We start from the raw sequence: 14,271 nt of genomic DNA, 5'->3' as shown, positions 1-14,271 counted from the left end.
AAAGGAAAGGAAAAGAAAAGAAAAGAAAAGAAAAAGAAATGCATTGTGAGTGCAATTAGGCAAAAAAGCACCTTATCTGTGAAAAAATAGCCCAAAAAAAGCCATTACAAAAGAAATATGTGACTGAAAAGGGGGATTGGATCAGTATATAGCTAGAGCAAAAAATATGCTGTCTTGGTTATCAACATGTTGTTAAAAGATGTATAGGATGGTTGCTGGTCTATTATCAGACCTTTCTTTATAGGGAAAAACAGATAGGTGGCTTGTGATCTATATGTTTGGAAGAAGAGCCCACATTGATGAGATCATAGATTCATTCAATCACTCAAAGGAGAGGTCAGATAACATAGAGTCAATTCTATGGTTAGAGTTAGCTCAAAAGTAATAAAATTGTACATGGAAAAGGCTAAAACAGTTCTTGTATAAATGAAAACAGTCATCTATAGATATCAATGAACAGGAAATATATTAAATAATACAGATTTTTAAAGCACATGTACATATGAAGTAAATAGGGTTAGGTAAGGTAATAGAAAAAGAAGTCTGGTATACTATTTGAAAAATAATTTTAAGGAATCAGAAAGTTATAATTAATTCAAGTTTTCCTGAAAGTTATGGTCAATAAATTCTACCTCCATAATGAGTGAAAAATGTCAAAGTGATATGGTAGCCAGAAAAAAAAAATGGAGGAATAGTATGAATTAACCATCTATTTCTCCAGTTCATTTTGCAGATGTGTTACTATCACCATGGAGCTAACATTCTTTGTTTGTTTGTTTTCATTTATATAATAAAACAATCATTTCATTAAAAAGCCAATTGCACATGAAATTGTAAACCCTCCATGCACAACTTGTCATTCATTTCAAATATTCAAAATATGACATAAATACCCCTTTTTTCTATCTTTCCTCCACTCTAAAGATGGGAATCATTAGACATAAATAGGGTGTTTGTGTGTGTGTATGTGTGTATACACATCCAGGTATGTGTAAAATTGTTCTTTACATACTTCCTATCAGTTTTCTCTAGTTGCTGATAGCTTTCTTCATATGTCTTCTTTAGTTAATGAATATTTGTAATAGTGAAAATGACTTATTTGCTCAAAATCATTCTTCTATATATTATTTTCTTCAGTTTTCTTTTTAAGCTCCTTTTGTATTTGGCCAATTGAATTGTTTTGTTCATTGCATTTTTTTTCCCATTTAACAAATTCTGTTTTTCAATGAATTGTTATCTTTTTCACATTTATTTTGTAAAGAATTATATGCTTTTTTCCATTTCATCAAATCTATTTTATAAGGTGTTATATGCTTTTCCCCATCCCTTCTTGCAAAAATTTCATTTCCTTTCCCCATTTTTAAGGGGACTTCTAAGTCTTTTAAGATCCTTTATGCAATCTTCTAAGAGAGCCTTGTGAAATGGGTCACCCCTTTTTACTAGCCCCAACTGTCATGGGGATTCACATATAATACATAATCTAATGGGAGAGAAAATCCCCAAACACAAATCACTATGATGTGATTACTGGCACTCTAGATGTACAACAAAATTCTATTCAAGTTTAGAAAAGAAAAAGAATTCCAAATTGGGACAATCAAGAAAAGAAGCCAGGAGTAGACAACAAGAGTGAAGCATTCAAAGTAAAAGGAACAAGTACAAGGAATCCTTGTAAATGGGTACTCAATTCAGGATTGTCTTACTGTATTGAATTTTTGTCAGTATTTTTATGTAAAAACCCTTCACCTTACCCTGCAATATAAGAAAATGAATACTTTCAATATTTAGTCAACCTTCTTCAATCTTGGGAATCTGTATGCATAAATTATTATTTTTTTTTTATTTTTTCCTCAAGCAGGGGCTGGGTGATCCTTTGTTTGTGAGGAGGTAGAGGGGATTCTTGTCTGATAAGAAGTGGAAAGGATAACATTCATTAAAAGTTCTCTATTGTACTGAGCAGGAATGGCACATCTAACCTGCTAAATTGTTATAGGCTTGAAACAAGGTACTAAGTGGAATTGAGGAGACAATGGTTAAATCTAGTTTAGCATTGATTTAATCCTACAACAAATTATGGTTTCCTAGTGATATAATAATTGGTTTGTACCCAATGTGTAGCATATAAGCTAGAAGCCTCAGCCAGGGAGATTCAGAGATTCAGAGACAACCAGACAGAAGGCTGGAGACTGAAGGCTGGAGCACAAACCCTTGGACTCAGATTATTAGGGAATTATATAAGTTATAGAATAAAGGAAAGGAAGAAAGAGTAAGAGATGGAGGGTCCAGATTAACTAGGTGAAAAGGATGAGGAATCAGATAAGAATGGACAATTCTGAGCATGGTGCTTCACAGCAGGAGCAAATCCCCTGATCTCCCTCCCTTAATTAACCCTTCATGGATGGAGGAAGAAAGAGGAGGGGGAGAAGCAGTAACACAATCAGCACCACCTATGAAGCAGCCTATGACAAGATTATAAAAGGCACTGGTTAAAGCTAAAAAAGAAGGACAGGATATATCTGATTTAATAAATGCATACCCTGTGATTGAAGAGCTTGACTCTTCAGATCAACAAAGGAGAAGATACACTCCTTTTGATCTGGGAAAAAATTAAGGATTTGAAAAAAGGATTGCACTCTTTATGGGGCTACGTTGTCTTATGTTAAGATATTACTAAAGAATTTGGATTATGAAATTTTAACCCCTAGTGATTGGAAATCTATAGCAAGGACATGTTTAGAACCTGGACAAAACCTGTTGTGGCTTTCTCAATATAGTGAATTATTCAGGCTACAAGCCCAATGCAATGAGCAAACTGGAGTTAATATACAGATCACCTTTGACCAACTAGAAGGTGAAGGTCAGTATGCAGACAATTCAGCACAAATTAATTATCCCATAGCAGTGTATGATCAAATTGCTGCTGCTGCAATAAAAGCATGGGGTTCCCTCCCAGGAAAAGATCGAGGGGAAGCCTTCACGAAAATAGAGCAAGATCCCAGTGAACCTTTTTGCTGATTTTGTGGGATGTCTGCAAATAACTGTCACAAGAACCATTGGAGAAAGTGCAACTACAAGAATTATAAGATAACTTGCTAAGGAAAATGCTAATGAGGTTTACAGAAGAATTATATGGGGACTACACAAACATGCTCCTTTAGAGGAGATCATAAGACACTGTGCCACTGTGGGCTCATATGCTTATTATACCCAGACTATGATGAACATGGGAAGACAGGGTCCCTCTTGGCAAGGGACTTCTAGAGAGACATACCCATGCTTTCAATGTGGAAAAATTTGGCATCTGAGAATTCAATGTAGGCAAAGGGATAGAGTGAAAGGACAGGGTGAGAGAACAAGACCCAAAACCCCATGTATAAAATACAACTGAGGTTTCCACTGGGCTTCAGAATGTAGATTGACCTAGGGAAATGAGAGGCAGGGCCCAGCTCCAAGATATCAAGCAAAAGACTGGTGGGGTATGATGTCAGCCAAGGTTACACCTTTAGAAGTTAAGAACTCTGATGTGATCAGTCAGCAAAAAAAGCAATCATATGGGAGAAAGGGATTACATGCTCAATCAGCAGAGAAGCAATCAGATAGCAGAAATGGATTGCAATTGGGGAAAATATAGGGTTTTTTTTTAACCCAGAAGAAAGGCAGTGTCCAGTGCAAGCAGCTCCAACATAATTGCTACATGATGAGGAGAGATTTAGAAGTGGTAAAATAGAAAGGACTAGATAGGTTAACTGCTTGAGAGAAAAGGTTTGTTTGTATTTGTTCAGATGGAGAAGGAATCAGATGGGTACCAACAGAAGACCTAAGAAACATCTGACACTGAAAGAACATGGCTGATAATGAGACTGTTACAGAACTTTAAAACCTGCAGGAATCATTGCATTTCCTGAGATGAAAAACTTTTGATAAGACTGTTGCAGAACTTCAAAATCTGCAAGAATCATTGGATTCTCTACACATGTGAAGTAATGTATAATAGATTGGTTTTGGATTATTTCTAGGACTTATGGACATGTGTAAATCCTCATGTTGATTCATGTTATATGTTACATCACTACTAGTCTGTGTTAATATGTGCTTATGTAAATTATGTAATTATGTATAATACCTCCCATGTTGATGTTATGTATACCTGTTTTAAGAGTGAGATCTTCAGAAACCCGCTAATATGATTTGATTTCCCATTTCCTTTTCATCTCCCTTCCTGAGACGTCAGGGAGGGTGTGATCAACTCCTTTCATGGTGTTTTCACCCCTTTTTTGAGCAATCAGGGAAGGCATGATCACCTTCTTTTTGGGGGTTCTCACCTCCTTTAGAAGTCAGGTAGAACATGACCCCCTATGTTCTAAAAACAAAAGAAAGCAGGAAATGTTATAGGCCAAAACTTGAAACAAGGTACTAAGTGGAATTGAGGAGAATAGTTAAATCTAGTTTAGCATTGATTTAATCCTACAACAAATAATGGTTTCCTAGTGATATAATGATTCTTGTATAGTCAGTGGGGAGCATTTAAACTGAGACAGATTCATTCCATTGTCCACCTTTGTGGTGGCTGAAGGCTGAAGCACAAATCTTTGAATTCAGAGAGATTCAGAGGGCAGAGAAGGAGGCAGGAGCTCAAGCTAATAGAACTAGAACAAAAGAACATTGCACTAAGTGATAAAGCAAAAACTAAATCCAAGTTTCACTACTCTAGCTCTAATACTCTTTTTTTTTTAAATCCAATGTGCCTTTTTATCTTTAAGAATCTTCTGGGTGGTAAGAGAGATAGTCAAGTAAGCAATTCAACCCATATTTATTATTATATACTAAGTACAGGGAATACAAAAAAAGACAAAAACATCCCTTGCTTTCAAGGAATTCATGATAAAATGGTTAGAAAAGTATACCTGTATATTCACAAGTTATCTTTTAAAAATAGAACATAAAAGAACTATGAATTCTTATGGACCTCATGATTCAATGACAGGAAATTGTATAACCTATGCATACACAAATTATTATTATTTTTAAAAAGAATATACTAAATCCTATGAGCTCTCTGAGAAACAGTTGATTTTAAAGTAGGAAAGCTAGAAAATTTGAAATTTACAGTGAATCTTGAAGAATGAATAGGATTCCAATAGGTAGAAGCAATAAATATTCATAGTTGGTTTTACTAATGAAAGTAAATAACACATGACCTTAATTTGCATAACTTCTCTCAGGATTAAAAAAAAAAGAAATACTACAAAATTAGCTAAAAGGCTAATAGTCTTTTAAAATATCCATACTTGGTACCTCATTTGTGCTGTACGGACTTGTCCTTATTTAACAATTGACTAAAAAATTAATAAATGAGAAACAGCATATGACCTTAAACCTCCAGCATGCACAAATATATCAAACAATCAAAATACTGTTAAATGATCTCAGTTTTGTTATTTCCCCAATGTGTTTCACTAATTAATACACGATGTCATGTCCAAATTGTAAACTGAAGGAGAAAATGTGAATTGATTCTTAAGAGACTGAAGAAAAATGTGGCTATGCATATGGCCAATTCCCTAACTAAAGAAATATCTTCTCTTACATTCAAAATGTCTGTAAAATTTGCCCTATTATATGTTGTTAATCTTCTAGTAGAATAATTCTGTAATACTGAGAAAATGGCTAGCCTTTTCCATGGCCCCAAGTAAATAAGAATCTAAGTTTTAGAACAGTTATTGATCTGCCTTGGTAGAAGGAGCTTTCTTGAAAACAAAATCAAGTCTGATTAGGAAAAAAACATCCAGTAATTTGCTTAGGAAGTTATATATTCTTGTGTTGACATATAATAAGACTCTAGAATTTAGCACAGAGAGAACTTTTTTTTCCCTCTTATTTTTAATGGTCATCCCTCACTTCAGACATACATGTCTTGTACCTTAATAGAAAGACAGGTAACATTCCAGCAGACAGATGAGAACATAGCAGCAGCAAGTTACAAGGAGTTCATTTTGATAGTCCTCTATTCCTTGTACAAAGAGCTATTTTTGAAAGGCTTTCATGTATATTTCTTCTACATTTCTGTTGGTCAGTTACATCCAGCTACTAGCCAATTAATTCACTTACAAAGCCCAGGAGTTTATGTGAGAGAGAAACACACACACACACACACACACACACACACACACATACACACACATACATTCAATCATGTCTCTTGAAAAAAATAGAAGATTAGAACAATCAAGACTAATAGTGAAATATCAAACCATTCAGCTGGTTGAGGAGAAGCAGCAGCAGAGGTAAGAACAAATGTAGTTGAAAACAAATCCCATTTTATGAAAGAGAGAGAGAGAGAGAGAGAGAGAGAAGAAACACTATTCTTGCAAAAATCAATTTAACTTAGAACTTGGATTGTAATTGGGTTCTTCTACTAATTTATTATGTAGTTTTGGCTATTTACTTCACTTCTTAGGGACTCACTTTCCTCATCTGTAAATGTGACTAAATGATCCTAAATGCTCCTTTGATTTTGCATCTACAAATTTATGACAGTATCTAATGGTTATAAAACCAGCAAATGTTCTTGCACTGGTTTCAATTCTTTTACTCTAAACTGCTCTGCCCTCCTACATGTCATTTAATTAAGGATCCTACAGAATTCTCTGTTCTTTTTTTTTTTAGCACCACCATCTTTAAAATCACTCAGGAATTATCTTATATTCTTCTCTTTTTCTTCACTTTAATGACCATATGTTATATATTGGAAAATCATGTTCACTTTTGCAGTTTTATGTTAATTATGTTCATATCTTTCCTTGCTCCAAAAATGCTAGCCTACTGGCTGTCCTCTATATTTGTCATTTCATTTTCTTCATAACCCTTGTACAAGTAATTCCACATGTATCACACATTCTTTTCTTTCCTTCTCCATGTTATTGTAATGCCAGAGAAATTGAAGCAAGATAGAGATTAGAGAGTTATAATATTTTATTTGAAATGGAGAGATTATACTGGGGGCATGCTGCCCCCAGGACTAATGTCCAAACCATCTAGCAACCAATGTTTGTTCTCAATGACATATATATGCAGGTGACTCAGCTACTGGGGTAGACTGAAGCAGGGGTGGAGTCAGAGTGCTGAGAGAGAGAACGGGATTATCAATCTGGTTCTGACACAGTAGGGGGAGGCATGGGACATTCTGATAAATTGGGATTCAGAATGGGGAGAGGCACCAGACATTCTGATGATGTCTAAGATAGGTCTTTCTCCTTGTCTGGATCATGTGATTAGGAGAGAGGGATTGTACGATTGAACAGAACAATTAAGAACTGAGGCAGAACAATTCAGGGAAACTGAGTCAGGACAATAAAAGGGAACTGTGGCACAACATTATAATGCCCAGCTTCCAGTAAAATATAAGTCAAGTGGCACATTCTAAATGAGAATTTGCCTGTTTTCCTCAGCGACATTTTTACTCTTAAAATTAATTTGTATTGTTTATATGTATATACATAAATATTTGTTATGAATATGTTTTGTATTATAATTATTTATGACATGATTTAATATAACATACAATACTAAATAATGTATAATATAATAAATTAATGATGATATATTAACCTAATATTATTTAGTTTTATTTTGTTCTATGTATGCGAGAAAAAGATAATAATTAGAGGTTAACAGATGCTTGTTTACTTTGAATTCCTTACACCTGGCATGGTGGTATCATACACAGTAGAAAGAAATATTTTCTGGTGAAATTTTTTATATTTTGATCATTGTATTTTAATATAATTAGTTTCCTTTATAATCAATATATTTTGTTTAAATCTAAAACATTAAATTTAATGCTAAATGTGTTAAATTTAACATTAAAATTTAAAAGTATGAAACATTCTGAGAAGGGTTCTATGAGAAATATCTCCATTGGACTTGGGTGGGGTGAAGTTAAAAGTTCATTTTAATATGCAATTACAAAAGCAGGTCTCTTATAGAACAGGCACACTTGGGATCAATTGACATGTCTTTCTATACCCTGAAACACAAGTCCTTCCCCTGATTCCCCATTTAATGGGTACTACAGAAGTCACAGTCCATGCAGAGCCCCTTATCCCTCCACATGAGTGTGATTCTCTACGCCTAATGTTCATCTTATTTGGACATCGTTCAGTCCTACTGATTTGCTATTGGCTGGATATTACAAAGGTTACAGCCTAATTGGAGAGTCTAATTTCCCTGAGTTTTCATCTCTAATATCATTATATCTTCCCCAGATATGAGTGTGTTTTCCACTCTTTTTACATTTCCTCTCCATTTGCAAATATGAGGCCCCACCCCAATTATATTTTATAACATTTCTTATTCTAACATAGATTTTCTCTATAACTTTTGCTTCCTTCTCCACATTAGCCTAACCTTCATTTGTTATGTATCAATACCATTTTTCTTATTTCGGTGTCATAATTCTGTGGAAACTAGATCCTCATCCAATTCTCATAGTTACATAGACTTCACAAGGTTACCAAAGGGACCTAGAATGCAAAAAGGTGAAGAACTCAGTTTCTAAATTGTTCAATCACTTTTCTGTTGCTGAAGAAATCTAATGTTGCATTCGACTTACAAAAAAAATTAGAAATAAGGACAAAGTCAAAAACTATATAACTTTTAAAATACTTTACCTTGCAAGTTATTAAGAGCATCTACCAAAAGAAATGTATTAATGGTCATAGCCAAGAAGTTTTCCAAGATTACATTGGTTTTAGTATAAATTCACAGGCTCATTCTCCTAAACAAGGTAACTAGTTTTATTTTTTTCTTAGAAGGTACTGGTTATATTTCTCTTTCTGTGCACCTATGATTGAAGAAAATCCATTACCACAATTATGGGAGAAGAAATTTCAAATCATATTCTCTGTGCACTGGTGATGTTGTCAGACATTTTTTTTCCTTTACAAATGATGGTATTTCAATGAAATATGATACATGATCCAAGTGCTGAAGAACTATAAAGCCTAAAGCTTTAAAAAATAAAAAAGGAAGGATCATTCTGACATCTGTATCCAATGGCAAGGTGATTAGAGAGAATGAAATCATAGCATAAAAGGAATATGTTTTAAACAAATCCTGAGATGTCTGTGTACAAAATCACCAATTCTGGTGCATGCATTCATTAGTGTAGGCACTACTTCTAGTAGAATAGACAAGTTTTCTTCCTTTAAGATTCAACATTTAGTTATTGTTGTTGTTGTTGTTGTTTGGGAGGGGGGATTATGACATCTTACTTTCTTTACATTTTACATTCTTATGCATTGAGGATACAAAGAGTTTTTTTTTTTTTTTTTTTGGTTTGTTTTAATTTTGGTTTTACCTATCAATATTTTCAATAGTTATATATCGATATATATTACATTAAAAGTGAAAACATCTTAATATTATTATATTTTGACCTCATAAGACCTTATGTAATTTGTCATCTGCTTCATTAGCTTGTGACTTCCTTGAGGGCAAGGACTCCCTTTTGTCTTTTTTTGTGTCCCTACCCTTTACCACAGTGCCTGGAATATAGTTGTCATTTAGCAAATGTTGACTGATTCATTAATTGTAAGATCTTAGACCTCTTCTCCCACCCACAATCGGGCCTTTCTGAACCAGGTTTTTATAACACTACCTTAGCAGAGGGTTTCTTAAAGATATTATTTCCAAAACAAATCAGTCTTTTTTTTTAAATGAGAATTTATACATTTAGCTTTACTGAATCCTAGGGATAGGCATAAAAGGTTGTCACCAGTCCTGTATTCAGAGCCTTGATTTATATGTTTTAATGAACTTTTTTTAACTTTTAATGAACATCATCAAGGAATAAATTATGTTCAGTAGAAGTTATCATGATCAGCATTTCAGAGGACTTGTGTAGGCAATCATAGGATAGAAATTTTAAGCTAAGAAAAGAAAGGCAGGTGATTATAATAGAGGTCTGCCATAAAGAAAGCATTATGTAAATACATAAATTGTCACTATATGAATGTGTTATTTGTTATGAATAATAGTGAAAATTAATTCAAAAGCAAATATTTAGGGATGTATTTTTTTTTTCTGATTGCAATGAGCAGATTAGTTAGAACATGTCTCTATTTTAGTATCGAACTATCTGAAGGTATGGTACTTATTTGATTTCCAGCACCTTCAAAGTGATATGCCACATTGCTCTCCCAATGGGAATGAAACTCTCACATCCAAACTGGAAAGCCCACTAATCTCCCTAGCAGATAATAATAATAGCAATAATAATAAATAATAATGCTATTTACATCACTTTAAGATTTGCAAAATTATTTATAAATGTTATCAAATAGATAATAGAAATTATTTAAAGAATTAATGAAATATATGCTATTACTATCACCATTTTACAGATAAGGAAACTAAGATTGGCAGAGGGTAAGTACTGACTTGCCTAGCATCACATGTTACTAAATGCCTGAAATTGGACTTTAATCTGATTTTCCTGAATCCAAGTCCACCAATCTATCAATTACACCATCTAGCTGCTACTTGAGCTAGGATCTTAGATTGGCACTATGAAGAAATATAGAAGAACAACATCAGGGATGTCAACATATTGCCCCTAGCACAATGGTTTCAGATCATGTTAAGAAGTATAATTCACGATGATCTGGCATTTATAAATCTATTAAGTCATATGGTTTTCCATTTAAAAGTACTGAATAACAGAGATTACTACATTCAGCATTAACCAGCTCATCCATTTCTCATACCAAGCCCATTTTTATCTCAGCAATAGACTCTGACAGATATACAAAGAGAAGAGATCTGTGATGAACCCAGAAATATGGCCTGAAAACTTACTGGTGTCTCAGAAGCTGTCACCAAGGCTATTTCCAAAGAATATTATGTTTCCTTTAACATGAACAAAGCAAAAGGGAAATCAAAATTGGAACATTTAATAATTGGAATAGTTTTAGATGATTGTAATTTTGAGAAATGATGCTTACTGACAGAACAATATGGGATCTATTTTTTACAATAGCATAGATATAATTTAGTTGCTAGACTAGAATATACACTAGCTTTATTTGGATTACATAGTGTAGTTTGATGTCAGTAGAAAGCATCCTCCCTTTTCAGCAAGCAGATTCTTTTTCATTCCTCTTTTTTCATACATCTTTCTTGTTTAGTGCCTCTTCCTCACTAATCTCTCAAAACACTTTGTCTGGAGGCATAATTATTTGTATACTGGTACTCGTTTTAATATAGTGCCACTGACACAATATAGACTTAATAATTGTGAATTGACTCTTAAAAGCAGGCCTTGTGTATACATGATACATAGCACATAGGAGTCTCCTGGTAGGTGGATTATTATTAAACTGAATTTACTGTAATAGCTTTGTAATGTTTTTTTCATTGTTTGACTATATTCCCATTCTTGAGGAAAAAATACAATACTGTGAATATTTATAGGTCAGCTGGATTCTAGCCTGTTTGTCATTTTCCAGCAAATCTTTGTGAAAATAGTCTAATCCATCTTCTAGGTTGGTATCAATACTGCAATTGGGGGATATATAAAGCAATCTGCCCTTTGAAGGCATTTCAGATATCCTTTGCTGTTTGTTGGGATAACTCAAGTTCATCAAATATAATTTTACTGACAACTGAAGCTGAAGATGATTTTCATTCCAATTTAAAGTATATTTAAGATAAGATACTCAAGATAAGTATATTTAATCCTTTTCTGAGTAGAGGCCTAGACACTCATATTTTTTCAAATGAATTTAAGTGATATTAGAGAAGTTGTTGATTTACTTGTATGTGCTTAGTAAACACAAAACTGTGGCTAATTTAAATATATTAAATTACTGTTTTCTTTTTTTATTAAAACTTTTAATTTTCAAAACATATTTAGATAATTTCCTTTTTTCTTTCCTTTTTCTTTAATTTACTATATGCTCACTATCCCTTACTCTCCCTTTCCCAAAGAGCCATCTGATATAACAACTAGAACTTTCCAAAACAAATCAGAAGAAAAAAAGGATGAGGGGGGAAAATCGGAATAGCTCACCAGCACATCAGAACAGTCAGAAAATATGTTCAATTTACAACACTTACAGACAACCCACCTCTGCAAAAGGGTAATAGTGGGAGTATCTTTTTAGATCTCTTCTTTGGAGTTATGCTTGATTTTCCCCTTTTTCAATATTCAAGATTTTTATTTTTTATTCAAGATTTTTATTTTCAAAACCCATGAACAGATAATTTTCAACATTTGCCCTTGAAAAGCCTTGTATTCCAAAAATTTCCCCCTCCTTTCCCCTCACTTCCTCCCCAGATGGCAAATAAACCAATATATGTTAAATATGTGAAATTCTTCAATATATATTCCCACAATTATCATGCTGCACAAGAAAAATCAGATCAAAAAGGCAAAAAATGAAAAAGAAAACAAAATGCAAACAAACAACAACAAAAAGAGTGATATAATATTATTAACCATACTCAGTCTCCAGAGTCCTTTTTCTGAGTGACGATGACTCTCTTCATCACAAGACAAGGAACTGGCTTCAATCATCTCATTGCTGAAAAGAGTCACATGCATCAGAATAGATCATCATATGATCTTGTTGTTGCTGTTTACAATGTTATCCTGGTTCTACTCACTTCACTTAGCATCAATTCATGTAAGCTTCTCCAGGCTTCTCTGAAATCATCCTATTTCTTATAAAATAATAATATTCTATTACATTCATATACCATAACTTATTCAGCCATTCTTTAAATGATGGGAATCCACTCAGTTGTTACAAACATTTTTTTCACATATGGGTCCTTTTGCCTTGTTTATTATCTCGTTAGGATACATGCCCAGTTGAGATACTGCTCGATCAAAGAGTATGCCCTTTGGGCATGGTTCCAAATTGCTCTACAGAATGATTGTTTCAGTTTACAACTCCACCAAAAATGTATTACATCTAAATCATGAACCAATTCAACTTTATCTTGATATATGATGTTAGGTGTGGGTCGATACCTAGTTTCTGCCATACTAATCTCCAATTTTCCCAGCAATTTTTGTCCAATAGTGAGTTCGTATTCCAGAGACTAAGATCTTTGGGTTTATCAAACACGAGATTACTGTAGTCATCGACTATTGTGTCTTGTGAATCTAATCTATTCCATTGATTAACTGCTCTATTTCTTACTCAATACCAAATGCTTTCAATAAACACTGCTGTATAATATAGTTTTAGGTCTGGTACAGCTTCTTCATTTATTTATTTTTTCATTAATTTCCTTGCAATTCTTAACCTTTTGTTCTTCAAATGAATTTTGTTATTTTTTCTAACTGTAAAATAATTTCTTGGGAATCTAGTTGATATGACAATGAATAAGTAGATTAATTTAGGTAGAATTGTCAGCCTACCCATGAGCAATCGATATTTTTCCAATTGTTTATAATTGATTTTATTTGTGTGAAAAATATTTTGTAATTGTGTTTATATAGTTCATGTGTTTGTCTTGGCAGGTAGACCATCAAATATTTTATTTTGTCTGCAGTAACTTTAAATGGAATTTCTCTTTCTATCTCTTGCTGATGGACTTTGCCAGAAATATATAGAAATACTGATGATTTATGAGGGGTTATTTCATATCCAGCAGGTTTTCTTATTGCAAAAGCCAAGATTTCTAGTATAATGTTGAATAATAGTAGTGACAATGGGTATCCTTTTTTCACCCTTGTTCTTATTGGGAATGTTTCTAACCTGTCTCCATTACAAATAAGGCTTGTTGTTGGTTTCAAATAGATACTACTTATTATTTTAAGAAAAGTGCCTTTTATCCCAATGTTCTCTAGTTTTTAATAGAAAGGAGTGCTGTATTTTTTTCCAAAGGTTTTTCTGTATCTATTGAGATTGTCATAGGATTTCTGTTGGTTTTGTTATTAGTATGGTTGATTATGCTAATAGTTTTCCTAATATTGCACCAGTCCTTCATTCCTGGTATAAATCATAGAATTTTATCATAGGATATTATCTTGCTTGTAAATTGCTATAATCTCTTTGCTAATATGTTATTTAAATTTTTTGCATCAATATTCATTAAGGAGATAATTTTCTTTCTCTGTTTTAGCTTTTCCTGATTTAGGTATCAGTACCATATTTGTGTCATCGAAGGAATGTGGCAAAACTCCTTTACCTATTTTTTCCAAATAGTTTGTATATTATTGTAATTAATGTTCTTTAAATGTTTGGTAGAATTCACTTG

Source organism: Antechinus flavipes, chromosome 6 (genome assembly GCF_016432865.1).
Source record: "Antechinus flavipes isolate AdamAnt ecotype Samford, QLD, Australia chromosome 6, AdamAnt_v2, whole genome shotgun sequence".
Lineage (NCBI taxonomy): Eukaryota > Metazoa > Chordata > Mammalia > Dasyuromorphia > Dasyuridae > Antechinus > Antechinus flavipes.
The sequence above is the reverse complement of the archived record's forward strand: the minus strand, read 5'-3'. Positions refer to the sequence as shown.